Raw genomic sequence first — 20,777 nt, 5'->3', positions numbered from 1 at the left:
TCCACAATAGTCATTTCCATAGCCCTGTGTGTTGGGGTACTATGGATTGGTGAAAAGGTGGCCTTGGATAAAGTCTAGTAAGGTCCATAGAGTGAGAAAAGTTATTTTTATAGATTAATGGAAAACAATTTAGAAAAAAAAATTGGGAGTGTATCAGAATGCATGTTAAGATAATGATTAACTTACAACTCCAAAATTAAACTGGTATTGTCACCTGTCGTTGGGATTCAGAGAGAGCTATGAACAAAAGCATTTCACTTAAGTATCCAAGATACGAATGTTTTTTGAGATTATCAAATCATTCTTTCAAAGTTGCTAAATGTTTAATGTGGGGGCCACTTTTGGAGGCTGTACCTCAAACCATGTAAATAGTTGCCCAATCTAGGCCAGAATTTCTAAGATATAGACATAGACATAAAGTCCTAGCTACAGATTAGAATGACATTCTTTTAGGTCTCTGTAAAGAAAAAACAAAGCAAAACATTTCTGTCTTTCTCCTCTACTCTCATGTTACTGTGCAAAGTTCCCATAAGCGCAACCATTTTAAAATGGAATCAGGGCAGTCATCACAGAGGAACTGTATTACACATCTTATTCCTTGAAGCTTTGGAATGTTTGAACTAGAAAACATAACTTTTGGACTGGGTTAGAGCAGCATTGTCTCCCAAACCACTCTTTGTAAAGCTAACAGGTAAGCAGACATCTTTGCTATGAGGACTGATAATTAAAGACATTTTTTAAAATTAATATATACCCGTGTATAACTAAAGAATAGCTTACCTAACTGGCACCAATAGAAATTCCTTCCTTCTATTCATGTAATTATTTCCTTTCCTTTTGTCATATAAACCCCTTGACTTCAAGGGGTTTCTGCCTAAATCAGTGTTTCCCCGATCTCAAATAAATGCTTGTTACCTTTCACTTGGCTGTTTATTTTTAGGTTAGCATTACACTAAGAGCACTACTTCACTAATGGCCACTGAATATATCAGGTTTTTCCCACACCAAGCAGTTTTGTGACACCAACTTGGTGTCCTACAAATTTAACTAAATTCTGACACTATCTACTTGGAAATAGCATCAGATCCCCCAGCTTAAGGGCTCAGTCCCACAAGACTCTCCGCCCCCTTTCAGATGCCAGTTGCAAGTCCAGGTTGTTACCTGTGCTTCTAACTGAAGGGCTGTAATTAGGAGGTTACCATGACTCCCTTCTTTGGTTTGATTTATTTGCTAGAGTGGTTCACAGAATTCAGAAAAACATTTCACTTAACAGATTGAGGGTTTATTATAAAAGGAGATAACTTGGGAACAGTCATATGGAAGAGATGCATCGGGTAAACTCTCTGAAACCTCTCCTTTTGAGTTTTTATAGAGGATTGATGAAGTAGGCATAATTGATGACATCATTGGTCATTGATTGGTTCAACCTCCAATCTCTTTTTTTTTCTTTTTTTTCTTTTTTTTTTATTATTATTTTTTTAATTTATTGGGGTGACAATTGTTAGTAAAATTACATAGATTTCAGGTGTACAATTCTGTATCACATCATCTATAAATTGCATTGTGTGTTCACCACCCAGAGTCAGTTCTCCTTCCATCACCATATATTTGATCCCCCTTACCCTCATCTCCCACCCCCCCAACCCCCTTACCCTCTGGTAACCACTACATTACGTTCCCCAGATTAATTTTCAAAACCCCATGGCCATCTTGTGGTTACTGATTGTTTTCTAATCCCCTCACCTTCCCCCTTACCTCACCCCCCCCCAACCTCCAATCTCTTGAGCTTGTGCAAGAGCCCTTGCTTCCACCTCCCCTCCCTGGAGGTGGGGTGGGGCTGAAAGTTCCAACTCTCTAATCATGTAGTTGGTTCCTCTAGCTAGCATCTCTTACTCTTGAGGGCTTTCCAATTGTCACCTCATGAATATATTTAGGTGTGGATGCAGGTGTGGTTATGAGTAACAAGATAACCTTTATTACTCTTATCACTGAAGAAATTCTAGGGGTTTTCTGAGCTTTAAGCTAGAAATCAAATTATAAAATGTTTCTTATTATAAATCATAGCATCATAGTCTCGTTGTTATAGATGGCTATTCCCCTGACTAGTGGTTCCTGCGCCCAACTTGGTTCAGATACAGCATTACATTGTGGAAGTTGGGAGCTGAGTGCCTGGGGCCAAGTATAAACAGCAAATGACCCTCTAAATGTCAACTCCCTAGTAAATAGTTGGCCCTTACCTCCACTAACACCAATCTTTCCCTTGGCGCTCTTTCCCACTGAACTTGGATGTGGCTCCAGGATCCTTTTCTACATAGAGAATCAGACCAGCTAATGCCTGAGAACTAGCATAAAGCTTACTTATCAGCCCTAAAATAGGTGATCTTCACTCTCCACTTTATAGTCAATATTTCTGGACTCCTTCACCGTGATGCATGGGCTGGTTAAGGGGCCTAATCTTTCAAGTGAATCAGACAGGATTCCAGGGAATATACTGGGCAACAGCTGTCACGTCTCTCAAATATCAACTGTTATGTCTCTCTGTCCTCTAGTTCAAAGCATTTTTCCTCTTTTATACACAGGTATACTAGCAGGAGCTCTGATGCAGGTTGTTGTTTAATCTGTCTCCTGTCACATTCCCGTGTAGATTTATTGGCTTAGGGGCAAGTGCTTTGTTTTTCTTTTAAATTGCATCCTTCAATACAAAGTCTCTGGGCATTGTGACTTGAGAAAAACATAAACTGATATTTAAAGCATGGAAACAAAACTTTCATGGGAATTGTAGTGGTGTTTTAGTTATTTATTTGGGATCTGCCAGCATAAAAAGAGAGCATTTACCCCACCTCTTAAGAATTGAAGAATTCGAAACAAGATGACTTCTGTTGAAAATCCTTCTGTCATAATTATACACCAATATTAATTTTAGACTATAATAAAAAATAAAAAAAGCATTTATATGAGCAAAAGAAGCTGCAGCCCAGAGACACAGATTTAGGTAACAACCTAAATTGTGTTCCACCGAGACAAAGATGAGACTGCGTTTTATAGGGAAAGTTCCTGCCCAGGTTCCTAATTAGTAGGTCTGTTTTATGTAAGTGGGGTACCCAATTTATGCAGTTCTGCTTGAACAGGGCAGGAATCAGTCCAATCAGCTGGAAAGAGGAAACCAGGGTTTTCCTCCAATGGTGACTCAGAGGGCATAAACAAACAGGGCACAGTGCTGGAAGCCAAGAGTTCAATCTGAGGTTCTTCCTGATACATACAGGTATGTGAGATATTGTCATCAAATGGCTCCTATTATTCATAAAATTTGGGCCCTTGTTTGACCATCGCGGGGTTTCATCTCAGCAGATAAATTCCGTCTCAACATTCACATCAAGTGAATCTTTCTTGTTGGGGTCCACATAATAAATAGGAGAACTTTCACATTTATATTCTGTTTATTAAAATTTATTGACTTTGTCTTTTCAAGGAAATTTTCATTCTTTTATTTTTTCTGTTTTTTTTTGTTGTTGTTGTTCTGTTTTGTTTTTGTTTTGTTTTTTTAAACTAAGAGCAGCCTCTTCATCTCAATTCAAAAATATTTACTCATTTATTTATTTAGCTTTTTTGGTTCAACATTCTTTTGTTGAGGTAACATTGGCTTATAACACTATATAAGTTTTAGGTGCACAACATTATATATCAATATCTGTATATACCACAGTGTGTTCACCACCAAAGTTCTAGTTCAAACATATTTATTGAGCACCTAATATACATGTTCATTATCCTCCTCCTCCCCCAAGTGAGGAATACCGCAGTGATAGAGTCTGTGTCTCCAGACTCTATACAATCTCATGAGGAAGACATATATAGGAAGACATTTCATATATATATATGAAACCAATGCATATGAAGGAAAATTCCTCAGTAGAGGCACACAAGTAAAGTGAACTGGGAGAAAAGACATTCATTCTGCCTGTGGGTTGCTGTAATTTAGAAACTCTCATGGGAGAGATAAAACTTATTATAGCATTAAAAGATGAGGATAATGTTCTATTGCCTGGTTTTAAGGGCTTTCAAAGGGCCTTTTAAGTGGAGGGTGGGACATAAACTGAACAAAAGGGAACGTAGTTTGTGAAGAATGGCAGGTGGATTAATTAAGCCAGGCTCTGCACTGAACTGGAGGAGTGAGCAGAAACAATGAATTCCACAGTTCAGGAAACAGGTGAGAACCAGGTAGTGAAGGAGTTCAGATGTCAGGCTGAGCATTTTTCTCTCTGTGACTATGAATCTTGTTTTCGTCTTTGTTTCTTAGTAGCTATAAAAATATCTGATGAAAGTCCTCTTAGGCATCTTATTTGTCTTGGGACATTATGTCCAAATGTAGCCCCGGTAGCTCTGAGTCTTCCACATTTTGAATGCCGTGTCTATTGATTGGGCTGGCAGCCTCCTCTTCCCCACGCCTTCCAATCTTTTGTCAAAGGCATAGAAAATGTGTAGTTGTTCTCGAGCTTCTTCATGTAGCCTGTAGGAGCTGTGGAGCTTGTCAGTGAGCACTCACTCTATTCACTCACTCTACTCCTAACATCCCTGCTATCTGTCTCTGTTCTATAGCCATTATGGCTACAGGGACATCAACACGTTTGCTGATCACTTCAGTTCAGAGAGGACAGGAGTCCTTCAAGTATCTGATCTTTCACACCTATTTAGGAACCCTTTTGTTATTACTTCCCATGTTCTCTAAGATAAGGAGGTGGCATGGCAAGGAGACAGACCAATGTCCAAGTTGAATTGCTTACTCTCCAATTCTCCATTTACTCCCCAGCTCACAAGATCTTTATCCAGTGGTGTGGGAAGGGACACTGTAGTGCTAAGGAAGAACCAGAAAAAAACTTGTCCTGCTAAATCATACCTACTTTCAAATCTTTTGATTCTTAATACTTAGACCTTGCCTTTTGAATTAAAAAGCTAAGAATAGCTGTCATTGTTCCTGAGTTCCAATCTGATCATGAATTCTGGGACAAACAGAGGTTCCAAGGCTCAAGTTACAAAAGGGTGATTCCAGGGATAGAAAAAAATAATGTTCTCCCAGTAGAAAAGGGAAGAATATTTTATATTCTTATTTTGCCAGATGCAGGAAAAGAAACTGAGGCTCAGACACATTCATAAAATTGGATTTGTAGAGTTAGGATCCAAACCTATATCTCTCTAAATTTAGTCCCCAAATTGTTTAGAAGATATCATGCTGTCTTCTCAGTAAGCCATTAAATGTCTGGCCTTAGTTTTCTCACCTTTAAAGTGAAAAGTTTGGACTAGATAAATTGTAAGGTTCATCATAGCTCTAAATGTGTTTTTCAGGTGGAAAAAATTCAGGATCGCTAGGTGAGTGAGAAGGAATGTGTGTGTGTGTTTTTGCCTCCCCGTGAACTCATAAGCCTTACCCTAAGAAAGAGCATAAACGTGGATGCTGCACTGGGTTGCAGAGATCTAAGTATCAATTGGACCAAAGTAAATATTCTATTTATTATCAAATAGTGGCAATAGGGCCTCCAGCTACTGGTAGACATTCAAATAATTTTATGTTCATATGAATGATATTTACTCTTCTTTATCTTTACATTTAAGCCTCAGTGACCATATACTCCAGTAACTACTTTTTTAATCAAACCAATAAGTTAAATGAGATTCACTATATTATTATTATTATCATCAACCTAATTACCATTTGGCTCCAGTTAATACTATGACCTACTTAATATTGGCATTAAGTTTGGCTTTTCTCACTTGATTATTTCCCCAAGAACTTGATCTTCAAATCCTTTCCCACTATCTAGCACTGCAGCTCAAGTTGTTTGTCATTGTCCATCTTACCTGCACGATTTATACCTGACCACGTACTGACAGTTTGAGTTAGTTCCAGGCAATGAAATGTGAGACTATGATTTACAATGTATGCCTGTCCAGAACAGACCTGCCACTGCTTCCGACGAAGCCCTGCTTCAAATTTTTCCCAATTGATTCTGAAACTTGAACTGCAGTAGATTTATGAAAGAGATTAGAAATGGCTCCGGTGCATTCCCTGTGGTAGGCTTCCTTTGGAGGAGTCTGCCTAAACGTGACTATGCACTTCACCCACTGTGTGAAATTAGGATAGTCACTCTATTGGCTCATTCATTCTTTTACTAGGGAAAAACAGAAACAAAGACAAAATAGAGTTTTTGTCTATTTGTTTTCATTCTTTTCTGTTATACTTTATATTTAGGGACTTACTAAATGTCCTAAATTTAGTTAAGATTTTATCAACTAGCTAAATGATGGAAACACATGGTTGAACCTGAAAAGCTAAATGCAGTACCTAAATACATCAGACAAGTCCATTTTATAAGTTGAAGTCAGATGTAAAAGAAGAGAAACATATGTTTGAGTTAAGGAATAAACCAATACTTGTTAGCATTTTTGAAGCCCATTTATTTTTGAAAAATGAAAGCAGATGGATGAGATTCAAATTTCGGGGTGACAGCACATTTTATTTATTTATTTATTTATTTATTTATTTATTTATTTATTTATTTATTTAATCTTGCTTTGGGGCAAAGAAGACAGAGTTAGTGAAAAAATCTGAATTCAAGGGGTAAGCACTTTAACATTGTAAAATGGAGTTCTGTTTTTATGTGGAAATAATGAAAATAATGTTAGAAAACAGATACATTAAAAGGTATCCAGAAACAAACAGAAGGTAAGAAGTATTTTAAGAGAATGGATTATAGGAAAATAGGAAAGAAAAAAGTGACATTTCAAATTTACCTGGAGCGTCATCAGAAATATGTGTTGAGTAAATCTCTAAAGACTGGTTAAACGCAAAGAAATGAATGGTGCCTTAGCCCTGGACCTTGAAAAAAATGGTTTATTTGATGTTAGGTACTGAAAGATCTGCCTCTGACATTTTAAATACTTAACTTCCCATAAAAGCAGGGTTCCCAAGGAGGACATGTCGTAGTTACTGATTGTCCACTATGTGGAACTGTGTGAAGAGGTCAAGTGACTGGGTCAGACATCTGTCAACACTACTACACCCCAGAGACTTGAAATTCACAATTCCAGGTCTCCCAGGGGGGAATTCAAAAACAGAAAAAGGCCTTCTGTATCAATGGGCACCTATGAGGAAATGTTCTCCAATCTTACTACCGTGTTTCCCCAAAAATAAGACCTAGCCGGACAATCAGTCTAAAGCGTCTTTTGGAGCAAAAATTAACATAAGGCCCGGTCTTAAAAGACTGTAGCACAAAAGCAGCTAAACACAATCTGTAAATGAATAGACGTACTTGTGTTCCAAAAAACTTCTTTACAGAACAAGCAGGCTGCATTTGACCTGTAGGTTATAGTTTGTCAACCAGTGTAGGCCATTCGTAGATCTGGGGACCTTAAACAGGTTTCCCATTGGCACGTTGCTTCGCAGGCACAAGAGGTGAGGATCAATAATAGTGGTTGCCAAAGGAGGAATTTAAAAAAGAATAATTAAGTAGTTGTCATTTGAAGCCTTATAATAAGCTAGCAATTAAACAACAGATACATAATCTCTACATCATGCTGCCTCACATTCTTGCTTCTCTTAAGATAAGAATATGGGAAATGCACTATATATATATATATATATATATATATATATATATATATATGAACATATGTATTTTTTTCATATAAACCAGAACATCTGAAAAACTTAAAAAAAAAAAAACTCCTCAACACCTGCCTCCCCAAATGTGAGTGAAAAGTCATTTTTCCTTGTTAGATTATTCACTTTCATATAAAATTCCTCTGGCCAAAATGACCAGAGTGATTCCTGAGAAAGCCAAGTGGTCAGAGAGACGGTGAGGGTAGCCCCGTGCACAGGAGATGCTACCAATCCTCACTAACTCGTGGAAGGGAAATTTGAGGAAGTATCTGTGAGGCAAAGCCAAATAAATGGATTTGAAGGGATCCCAAATCTTGTGATGACAGAAGTAGAAAATATTAACTTCACACATTATTGAGAATGGCAAATTAAATACAGTCTTAATGAAAACCAATACCTTATCATTGAAAAGATTAAAAAAAAAAAAAAAGCAACTGGAAGACCAAGGCTCATTTCATATTCAGAGAGCCAGTGGAGCGTAAAAGAGGAAAGGAATAATTAGAAAGGATGCCAAGACCCCAGTCTTCTATGCATCTGACCACAGGGCCTGTTACACAGAGACAGGGCAAGCCCAAAGGGGCAGAGCAAAGCAAAACCACAACTGTTAAGTGCCTACTAAATGCCAGGCATTTGTTAAGTGTTTTAAAATTGTTACCTCATGTGCTCCTCTCAGTAATCCTTTGAGATAATCGGTATCACTGCCATCACTTTACTGACAAGGGGAGGAGATAAGAGATGCCAGGTAACTGTCCATAATCACGGTGGTGGGGCCCAGGTTTGGAGTCCAGTCTGTAGTATGTATCTGAAGCTTTTCCAACTGCATAAGATGAGGAAAGAAACAAAAGCTGCCATCTCAAACTGTTGTGTAAATCCACATCTAAGCTAAATGAAAAGGTATGTAAAGTTTGAAAATAAATAACGAAAGCATTAATTTACTAGTTCAGCAACAAGATGGATTTTATCTGAATACAAATATTGGTTACTACTAAAAATTAGCAGTAACATGATAATTGAGATGCTTTTTGAAATATGATAAAATATTAATATCTCCAGCTATGTCAGAAATAGTACATAATCTTAATAGACAACCCAATGGAAAGAAATACATCCGCATTTGCAATACAAATATTCAAATATTAAAAATAATCCTAGTGGAAACTGAGCATTGATTTTGAAAAGAGGATTAAAACTGCTCTGCTCCATTATTAAAACAACTTTTAAAGGCATTGTATAAGTTTCTGAATAGTTTTGTGCCATATTAATAGAAAATTGAGGAAAAGAGTTATCCTTAAATACCTAGGGAATATAACATAATATATTTTTATTTCCATATGTTATATCTTATGATCTGATTGGTGTTATAGCTGATGGATTGAGATATAGCTATATATTTTATTTTGCTATTATCACATTTTAGTAGTCTCAAGTTAAAACTAAGAAGAAAATGTACAGTATAATCCTTTTTCTAATTAAGTTAATGTACTTTTCCTAGATCATCCCATTATGCCTCACAGCCCCTCTATGGGGTGAATGATGGTACAAATTTTGAGTCAGCTCTCAGTTATTCAGGCAACTCATTTCATAGTCTGTAAGATGAGGAATGAAAGATATAATTAAATTTTCAGGTTGATACCATAGTTATCATTCTGTACTATCCTGTATATGAGTATACATGTCTCTACTTCCTGGACAAACAAAAGCTCTATTTCAGAGTTATAGTATTAATTTTTTTTTTTACAGTATAACCTTTAGAATAATATAAACAAGTTTTATTTTCCTACTTGCAAAATATTCTGTAATGGAATTAGATGCTTCTACCCTGCTGAATATCATTTTATGATAATCAGTACTGAAGGTTATTCAAATTGCTCTTAGCAGTTGAGGGCTGACCAAATTCCAGAGTGGCTGAGGGACGTGGAACCCAAAAATTATTCTAATGAGATTTGCAAATTTCATTTAAAAATAAAGAATAGAACTAGAGTCTTCTGACTGCTTGCTGGCTTCTCTAAAATTTTGTTCAATTATTGACTCAAGATTTAGACATTTGTGATAACAGAGCAGTTAAGAGTACCGCTAAATATATTTGAAAGCAGAAGAGTAAAGGATAAAGTCTCAGGCTTTGGAGTCAGATGACCCAGGTTGGTTTTTCAGCTCTGCTGCTCACTAGCTGTGGCACCTAGGGCATGTCCTAAATCTCATCTCTAGAATGGTGATAATAGCTGATTGCATTGAGTTTCCCTAATGACATATGGAAAGAGTGCCCAATATAGGAGGTTCACAACCAGAGTTAATTTCCTCATTCTGGAGTGGCAGCCATGTGAAAAAAATGGAAGGAATGCAGTCCCCTAAGAGGGGGCCTAGGGCTGCTGTTTAATTGGGACCTTGCACATTTGGGGCCTCAGCCAGAAGTAGATGCAGTAACTATATCACTGAGCACCTACAGTAGAACCTGACAGAAAGGGTGATAAGGAAGTGAACCAAATGAAGTAGTAGCTCTAGGTTTATGACAGGATGTCTGGTTTTGCTTCTCTGCCAACGCTGTGTTTGCATCCTCTCACAGTCAGCTGAAGCTATGCATCTATAGGCCTTATGAAATCAGTCTGGACTCTTGCCTTCTCTATTGGACTTCCAGAGCCATATGTGCCGCTAACTTTTACATCACTTCCCATGTCCATGAGAATGCTAGGAGAACATGTTTGGCAGTCCGTAGCAATTCTGCTGAGATCTGAGGGCTTAATATAAGGAGTTTGGCAAAAAGAACCAAGTGGTGCTATGGTGATAGCAAGGGTGTGAGTGCAGTACTATATGACCATTTGCACAACCACAGGGGGAGAAGGTGATGGACAACCTAAACATTTGGTGTAGCTCTACAATCATGCCAAATTATTATTTTTAAAATCACATCAGTCACCAGCTGCACTAAGCCAGCAGCTTTTAAAGAATTTTCTCCACCTGAAGAGGTTTGCTAGAAGCATTTGTGATGAGATCAGAGGAACGCTAAGCAACCTTTTTATAATTGCCCTCAAGGACCTGCCTGCATCCTCTCTCCCTCCCTCCCCATGCTATTCTAGCCCGTTCAGCACCAGACCTTAAATACGACTTCTGTGATGATATCTATAACAAGCTAACGTGGACTCACACAGCAAAGAGGCAGTGAATCCCTGTGACCTTCAAAGTACCCCATTTTCAGTGAAGGGGGAAGAAGTTCAGTTCTATAAGAGTTGATTTGCCTTGAGAACAAGATTTGATGCAGCCCGTGGAGGGAAGTTTTGCGAGGGTGTCGTGGCCCTTGACTAGGGGATGCCTGGGCTGCAACAGCTTCCAGAATAACTAGGCTCAAGGATCCTGACCAAAGCCAAAAGTGAGGGTGGAGGTGGAGAAGGCAAAGAAAGAGAAGGAGGAAAAAGAGGGGGGAGAAGAAATGGCAGAGGAGGAGGAGAAAAAGGAGGTGCTGGTGAGGATTGGAACCACGTGGGGCCATCAGAAACTGCAAGAAGCAAGGAAGAACGCTTTCTGAGAGCCTCCAGAAGGAGTATATAGCCCTTTGACACCTTGATTTCAGACTCTTGGCCTCGAGAAGTGTGAGAGAAAAAAATATCTATTCTTTTAAACTACCTAGTTTGTGGCAAATTGTTATGACAGCCCAAGGAAACTAACCGAGGGATACGAGAGTGAACAAGGTAGACAAAGGTTCTACCTTCAGAGAGTTACACTATGGTCCAGGTGCCTAGCATTGAAATTATCTGTCCACCCAGCACCAGGACAGATCATGTGCCTGACTCATCAGTGTGTCCTCGACCTGAGGCTTGCACATATATAAAGAAGCTGGAAAAAGAAACTTGTTGGATGAAAGAATCTGAAACAGTAAGGAGGAGACACAATTGATTTTGTGAATGTTATTGCTCATGTAATAAGAATATATTAGAAGACCAAATGGGCACCGAATTTCATTCTTTGGATAAGCGGAATAAGGAAAACGATAAAGGAGAAAGAAGCAAGTGACTTCCAAAGAAATGGAAGAATTGTTATATGTGACCTCAAATTGTAGGAAATGCAGATGAGCCAGCCTCTTAAGAAAGCCTGACACTTGGGTAAGTGCTGGGTGGCAATCGCCAGGGAGCCACAGCACCTTCAGGGGTATTTCAAAGCCTCGGGAACACTAGGCAGCCATCACTACTACTGTCACTTTGTTGATCATACAGTACAATTACCAGGTCTTTGTGATTAGTTAATTATCAAGGCAGACAGTTTTCTTAAAGCAAATAATTAGCCTCAATAAAAACTTGAAAATATTCTAATTTATGAATTTTATAATTCTCTACTTTGCATATAGAATCATGAAACATTAACAATGAAAGAGATGCTACTGATTATTTGGTGGAGACAGTGCTTTTTACAGATAAGGAAAATAACACCCAGGAACGTTACTGACTTTTCAGCATCATTAATGAATGTTTCATCTCTTTTTGTTATGTGTGTAAAAATTCATGCTACGGGAATTTATGTATCAATATAGGTATAGATATTATCTCAGTAATCTGAAAACCCTTGGAAAACGTGGATCAGGATTGTCACACCCACGGTGGATTGTATCTTGGGGTTGAGCTGGTTCTGAACTGGAAATGTTCCTTCTTTAGTGCATGATTTCAGTCAAGTGGGATGTAGCTGAGATTATAAAAATGATAGAAAAGGGAAAGGGATTGGGTTTTGGCTTTTTGTTCTTAATCTTAGTCCAATGAGCTAGGATAGAGAAAAAAAAATCAAGAAGCTAAAAGGAAAACAATCCTCCTAATTCAGCATAGGATTCTCATTCTTTTAGAATGAAATCTGAATTATGAGAAAATACATTGATGTAGGGGCATTGAAAAATCTGCACAAGGCTTAGTAGAAAGAGTAAAATTGAAATAGACTCTAGAAAAGGAAAAAAAGAATCTGAGAGTTGGTTACTTATTATATGTAAAAGTTTCTTGAAAACCTGATTATTAATCAGAGTATTCACTTCTGATTCATGTTTTTGTTGTAATAGCTCAGTTGAAGTCTGAAAGAATATATCCACCCCAATTTGCATAGTGAATGGTTTTAAAAATCAAAGCCACCCAGAGTGGAACTAAAACTGTTTTTAAAGAGCTAGTTAATGATTCTTTTCATATTTTAAGGAGACAAGATCAAGGGCAGCCTTTAAATCCAATATGAAAAAGATGACAGAGAAAATTGCAACCATTTTAATTCTTTTTTTTTTTTTTAAATTCAGGTAAGGCTCTTAATAAAGAAGGCAGTGCAGTGTGCATCATAGTGAGAAAAAAAGGGCAGGTAAAAAATGTTCTCAGATAAATTGAGCAGTGTCTTATGTAGGAAAAATTTTCTCCCCAGAGTTGGTTGTAAGCATACACATTACTAAGAATAAGCAAAAGGAAAAAATATTTGCACATTGTGTTTGGTATATAGTGGCTATAAAGTTCCATCAGCTTTCCATCAAAATAATAACATAACCAGCAAACTTTTTAAGTTTTGCCATTATTTTTCTTTCTATAACTTTTAATCTGCTATTTCTTTTTAATTGATGCCTGCTTCTTTTTCCCTTAAGAACTGATAACACATCAAATGTTTGTTTTATTTTAATCAAATGAACTGATATACATGTTTTTACTTTTTGGGTCATAAAGAGTACATTTCCTTATATATAAAACAGGATTTGAATATGTTAAAGCCTTTTAGTAAACACTGTTAAATGAAACAGAGGCACAGACAGATACGAATCTACGGTCTAGTGTCAGGAATCTCCTTAAAACCAAGGGTCTAGCACTAAAGGGATGTTTTGTTTTGTTTTGTTTTGTTTTGTTTTGTTTTGTTTTGTTTTGGTTTGGTTTGGTTTTACATGGCAACATAGCTTTATACTTTAAGGGTTTACTAGTAGCTATTTAATACTCACCCATTGCAGACAGCTCATATATTTGCTGGAAATCAAAAGAGTTAAGATTAAATTGTTACTAAAACAAATGTCTTTTAGTCGAAAGCTGAACTTTTCAATCTTACTGAAAGTCAATCATCCTGGTCGCTTGAAATTGAAAACTCATCTAATACAAAGTGACAGAGTAGCCTGTTTCAGATGAGCAAAATCACTGTGATGGTAAAGGACAGGTGTCACAACAAGCCAAAGATCCCCTCCTGTTGTAAAAATCACCAACTGGTGATTTTCAAAGGTGATTCTGACTTGAACACCTTGAATAGAAAACTATTTTCAAAAAAGGATGCATAAAACACTTATGCATGTGTTAATTTTGAACTATATTTTAATAAGACAAACTTCTCATATTAATTTAGGTATCATGATGTGACAGAAATATTCCATTGTATTTTATGTTAAAAATTCCAAAGTTATACCTCATCAGATCTCAAAAATAAATAATTCTGAGTATTTATTCAAAAGCTATTTTATCGTTTTTTTAATGGATTCATTTCTAGGCAAAGTTTCAAATTAAAGGAGAAAAGAACTCCTTTATTTGCAGGGGGGTTTTAGTACTACAAAGAAAATCTCAGTTGATAGCATTTCTGACTACTGTCTAGATGAAGCTAAGATTCCAGAAGATGAATAATGCTGTTGCAATTGCCTTCAGCACACACATTTCCAAGATTTCAGTTTATGTAGATTTTGGGTTTTTACAAGTATTTGGAAGTAAAAAATAATAAATACAATTGACAAGGCCACCTCTTAGAACAATTGATATAGGAAGCAAAATTAAGCTTGTAATTGGAGCAGTTGTCATACACTCTTTATTTATTTATTTATTTTTTATTAGTTTCAGGTGTACAAAGCAATGTAATAGTTAGACATTTATCATTTATATACCTCACACAGTGACAACCCTCCTCCCCCATCCACCCCTCTGACATCGCACACAGCCATTACATTTCCACTGTCTCTATTCCTCAAGCTGTACTCTGCTTCTTGTAACTATATATATATATATATATATATATATATATATATATATATATGTAATTTTATATATAAAATTATAGTTGACATTCATTATTGTTCAATTTCAGCTTCAGGTGTACATTTATACAATGGAGTATTACACAGCCATAAAGAAGAAGGAAATATTACCATTTGCAACAATATGGATGAACCTAGAGAACATTATGTTAAGTGAAATAAGTCAGACAGAGAAATATAAATACCATATGATCTCACTTATATGTGGAATCTAAAGAAAAGAATAAATGAATTAACTAATCAGAAACAGTCTCAGAGACATAGAGGAAAAACTGAGGGTTGTCATACACTCTTTATCACACAATTTAGAGAGAACATCATGAATTCCCTTAGTCTGAAAGTCTTTTATATCTGTTGCTGTGTGAGGGTCCTTAATAAATATGTGTTTAATCAAAAACAAAGAAACTATATCTGCTCAGGTAATCTTGTAACTTTCTCCGAAGTAAAAGAATTAAACAATAAGTATTTTGATAACTGCAGAGAAATCTTCATAATATTCAAATATGCATTTTTATTTAAAAGAGGGAAATTCTAAGTAACATGAAAGCACATAATTACGTAGTTACTTGATAAAATTAAACATAAGTTTAGAAATTGTTAATTATGGTTTTTATTATTGATTTATTAGTCATGATTAAACAAAAGTTATTAAACAATTTAAATCAACATATACATTTCAAAATATATTTTGCTCAATTCTAAGCCTTTAATGATTGACTACTCAGAAAACATTTAGAGAATGAAGGAACATAGATTACGTAGTTAACTCTTAGAAAAGCCTCTTGAGATTATGACTAACATAATTAAAATAAAATAACCAAAAAATTTTATGACTGGACTATATTCATATTACTAAGGGTGAAGATTATTTCTTAAGTTAGGAATTGTACTTGGCTGCTAGTTCAAAGGCTAGAAATAGCAGTGATCTTCTAAGATTGAAGTCTAGAGGTATACAGTTCAGGGCTGAAATGGCAGTTTCACAGAATCATCTGAAACCTAGGCTCTTTCTAACTTTCTGCTTCAACATTCTTGCATGAGGTCTCTATGCTCAAGGCTCCCTCATTGTTCAAAATGATGGCAGGAACCCCAGTCATCTTAATCACAAAACAGGATTTTCCAAAGCTCAACCCAAGAACTTCTGCTTTTATATTTCTCTGTTTTCCTAAAATAAAAATTGGGAAAATGCACCTTTTCAGCTGGACACATCAACCAAGATTTTTCTTAATAAGGAAAAAGGGATAATGCATATTATTCAGGCAATCAACAGATATATTCAATAAATTAAATATCCCTAAGGCCATATATAAGTCAAATACCTTGATTTTCTGTTTTTCTTTTTTTTTCTTTTTTTTAGCACCATTGTGCTTTATCTCTTCCAGAGAATAAATAGGTATTATTACAGAGCAATTCAAGCTGCATACTTACTTTGATGTAAACTAGAGAATTGACATAATGAGACATTTAAATAAGCTCAAATAAAGAACTATGAAAGGACTTTTAGACCTATGTGGAAAAGTGGGAAATATACTGACTTTATATGCCAAGAGATATATTGTTTTAATTAAAATTTATTAGGGTGACAATGGTCAACAAAACTACAAAGTTTCAAGTGTACAATTTTATAATACATCATCTAAATATAGCATTACGTATTCACCACTCAGAGTCAGTTCTCCTTCCATCACCATATATTTGACCCCATTTACCCTCTTCTACCACCCTCCTCCCCCTTACTCTCTGGTAACCACTAAACTATTGTCTGTGTCTATGAGTTTTTGTTTCATTTGCTTGTCCTGTTCCTTTGTTGCGAGTGAAGTCATATGGTTCTCGACTTTTCCTGTCTGACTTATTTCACTTAGTGTAATTATCTCAAGATCCATCCATGTTATCACGAATGGCACTGTTTCATCTTTTCTTATGGCAGAGTAGTATTCCATCGTGTATATATACCACATCTTCTTTATCCGATCATCTATCGAAGGACAATTTTGTTGTTTCCATGTCTTGGCCACAGTATATAATGCTGCAATGAACATCGGAGTACGTATATCTTAATGGATAAATGTTTTCATATTTTTGGGGTAAATACCCAGGAGAGGAATTGCTGGGTCATATGGTAATTCGATTCTTAATGTTTTTAGGAACCTTCTGACTATTTTCTATAGCAGATATACCAGTTTACATTCCCACTAACAGTGTATGAGGGTTCCTTTTTCTCTACAACCTTTCCAGCATTTGTTATTATTTGTCTTGTTGACAATAGCTATTCTAACAGGGAGAAGTGATATCTCATTGTGGTTTTGATTTCCATTTCCCTAATAGCTAATGAAGTTGAACCTTTTATCATATATCTGTCGGTCATTTATATGTGTTGTTGGGAGAAGTTTCTGTTCATGCCCTGTGCCCATCTTTTAATTGGATTGTTTGTCTTTCCGTTGTTGGGTTGTAAAAGTTTCTTATACATTTTGGATAGTAGCCCCTTATCAAAGGAATTGTTGCAAATATCTTCTCCCATTCGGTTGGTTGACTCTTTGTTTTGTTGATGGTTTCTTTTGCTGTGCAGAAGCTTTTTAATTTGATATAGTCCCATTCATTTATTTTAGCTTTTACTTCCCTTGCCTTTGAGGTCAAATTCTTGAAATCCTCTTTGAACCCAAGGTCCATAAGTTTAGTACCTATGCTTTTCTATGTAGTTTATTGTTTCAGGTTTTATGTTTAGGTCTTTGATCCATTTTGAGTTCATTTTGGTAAATGGTGACAGATAGCAATATAGTTTCATTCTTTTGCACATGGTTTTACAATTTTGCCAGCACCGTTTATTGAAGAGCCTTTCTTTTCTCCATTCTATGTTTTCGGCTCCTTTCTTGAAAATTATCTGTCCATATTTATGTGGGTTTATTTCTGGGTTTTCAATTCTATTCCATTGGTCTATGTGTCTGTTTTTCTGCCAATACCATGCTGTTTTGATTATTGTTGTTCTGTAATACAAGCTGAAGTCAGGGAAGGTGATACCTCCAGCATTGTTATTTTTTCTTAGGATTGCTTTGGCTATTCGGGGTCCTTTGTGGTTCCATACAAATCTTTAAAAAATGCCGTTGTGATTTTGATGGGGATTGCATTATAGCTGTATATTGCTTTGTGTAATGTGGCCATTTCAACTATGTTGATTCTTCCAATCCATGAACACAAAATGTCTTTCCATTTCTTTGTGTCTTCTTCAATTTCTTTAAAAAATATCTTACAGTTTTCAGTGAATAGGTCCTTCACATCCTTTGTTAAATTTATTCCTAGGTATTTTGTTCTTTTTGTTGCAATTGCAAAATAATTTTTTTTATTTCTTTTTCTGAAATCTCATTGTTAGTACATAGGAATGCAATAGATCAATATCATAATTAATGGTGAATAACCAAAGCCTTTCACTCTATGTTTAGGAATAAGACAGGGTTGCCCCTTATCAGCACTGTTATTCAACATAGTATTAGAAGTCCTAGCCAGAGCAATCAGGCAAGAGAAAGAAATAAAAGGCATTCGAATTGGGAATGAAGATGTTAAATTGTCACTTTTTGCTGACAACATGATTCTTTATATAGAAAACCTTAAAGACTCTACCAAAAAGCTGTTAGAAACAATAAACAAACAGTCAAGTTGCTGGCTACAAAATCAATGTACAAAAAGCCAAAAGATATTTGTAATGACAGATGAGAAATATTAAGTTTTAAAGCACCTTCATAAAGGTGTTCAGAGGAGCAATTATAAATTTTATGCTCCCTGGCTCCATTTTGGAACAGCTGTTGTTGACTCATGATACAAATATTTACGGACTTTCCTATTATGATCCTAGTACCACGCTTGGCTCTGAATCTATGGTGTAAAAGTGAACTATCATAACCTCTATGTTTATAAACACATAGAGCATTAGAATTTCTGCTTCACTTTGTTAGCAAATATTAACATTTAACAATTAAATATTGAAGTTTTGCTGATGCTTAAACTAACGTCTAGAAACAGTAAAATTGGCAACAACTTATTAAGTTTGCTCTAGACAAAAAGGCTTTTTATAAAAATTATCTTTTTCAGATTTGAGATTGAAAAAATATAAAATGTTTTCATTGATATGACATTCAAATGCAGATAAAATATTATGATTTTAAATACAGTATTAAAAAAATTATAAATTGAGAATAAGCTGACATTTGAGACACATTTATCATTTAATGTACCACAAAGGCATAGATGGATAGCAAAAGTCACTAAAGATATTAAAATCTGAGCCAGCTTACAATCAGTGTTTTGTGCATTATCTATTAGATGTTTAAAACATTCTTCCATGGGCTAAAATGCATTGTCATTTTGGTATGTTTTCCAAATTTGGGGATAAACTCAACTTAATTTTGCTCAGGTTACATCCATATGCTTGCTATAATTTCCAGATAAGGATAAAACTTCCTTTAGATATATAAAGAGTTTACAGATCAGATACTTCAGCATGATCTCTTCACTTAAATAGGGCTTCAGTAATGTTTTGTCATGATGATTTTAACTTAAGTAGACATTGTATTTAAAAGATAGAGTGAAATTTCAATTAACTGTTAAGTTTAAACTGATTTGTTTCTCTTGTGCATAACACGCATAACATGCAATATTAAATAAATTCTGAGGATTAGGATTATATAGTAATATAATTTCTACGGTACTATGTGGTGATTAATGAATATCTTTTAAAATAAAAATTTTATTTTTGGAAATAATAGAAATTCATACTTAGTTTCAAATGAAAATAACAATCAAAAGAGAATAAAGAAGTGACAATCATCTTTCATCCCTCTATCTGAAGAATATCAATGGTTAGCATTTTGGCACATATCCTTCCAACTTTTCAGTTAAATATAGCTTTGATTTTTTTTTAAGTGTACAGTATCTTGCATAGCTAAGTCTGTCTACATGTCTTCTTTACATAACAATATTGAATAGCAATTTGGCTAAATATAGAAATTTGGTTTTGCAATATTTATTCTCGAAACTCTGCAGACATTTCTTCATCATCTGGTGATGAAGTACTGATGAAAGAAACATTTGGCTGACTCTGTTTCCCTTGTTGAAAGTAATTTGTTTTATTTTTCTCTGCATCAGTTCTTTGCATTAGGGTTTAAAAAAAAAATTATCCTGGTAGTAAAACAAACTATCAAGCATGATAGTCTATATTTATATGTATTTATTTTCTCATCAATTGGTCCAGAATTTGTAAACTCTTTCAATAAGTAAACTTGTATTTTCTTGAATGCAGTAAAATTTTCTTCATTTATATCGTTGATTATTGCATGTCTCCTGGTTTATTTCTCCAGAATACACATAGATCATTATCATCTTTAATTCTTTCTGTTTTATCTCTTGCTTCTTTTTCTCTACATCCTCTGATATTCTTAATTCTTTACTTTTTATAGAATTACTGCTTTTTCTTAGTTAATTCTAGAATGGACTTGAGCATTGATATTTTAAGACTTCCTTGCATTTTTGTGTCATTCAAAAATTTCTTAGAATTCTGACTTTATATTAAACAATTTCGTCCATTGATTTCTTCTTGGTTTCATACCTTACACATCTTTTTGGATGTATCTAGCAGTTCTCAGATTTTCTTCTTTCTGTAAGAAAATCCTCCTTTGTGGTATTTTATTGTTTTGTTCAACAACAGTTCTCTTTTTCTTAAGTTATAGTTTTTTAAACTTTCTCCAATTTGGATTTTTTTCCTGATTTACTCATATCAAGTTAGATTATGAGAATTAGATTCACAAAATTAATTCAGAAATTAAATGTGACTTCTTTTGCTTTGTAATATTCATGCTGACTTGGCAGATAAATAATGAAATTTTAATATTTGTCAAATTTCTGAGATAGACGTAATATCACTATAGGTTTTATTTATGAATAGATTATGCACTATTAATACTCGGGAAATATCCTGATTCTGACACAAAATGGGCTACATAAACACCAACTATAATGAATATGCAGGCAATTCTGATAATCAGCAGAGCAGTGTAGTCATGCAAGCTATTAAATGTATTGACTTTACCATATTTTATCAAGTCTAAGAACATTTATTTTAGACTACATTTAAACATCTGCAAA

This window comes from Rhinolophus ferrumequinum, chromosome 3 (assembly GCF_004115265.2).
Source record: "Rhinolophus ferrumequinum isolate MPI-CBG mRhiFer1 chromosome 3, mRhiFer1_v1.p, whole genome shotgun sequence".
Lineage (NCBI taxonomy): Eukaryota > Metazoa > Chordata > Mammalia > Chiroptera > Rhinolophidae > Rhinolophus > Rhinolophus ferrumequinum.
The sequence above is the reverse complement of the archived record's forward strand: the minus strand, read 5'-3'. Positions refer to the sequence as shown.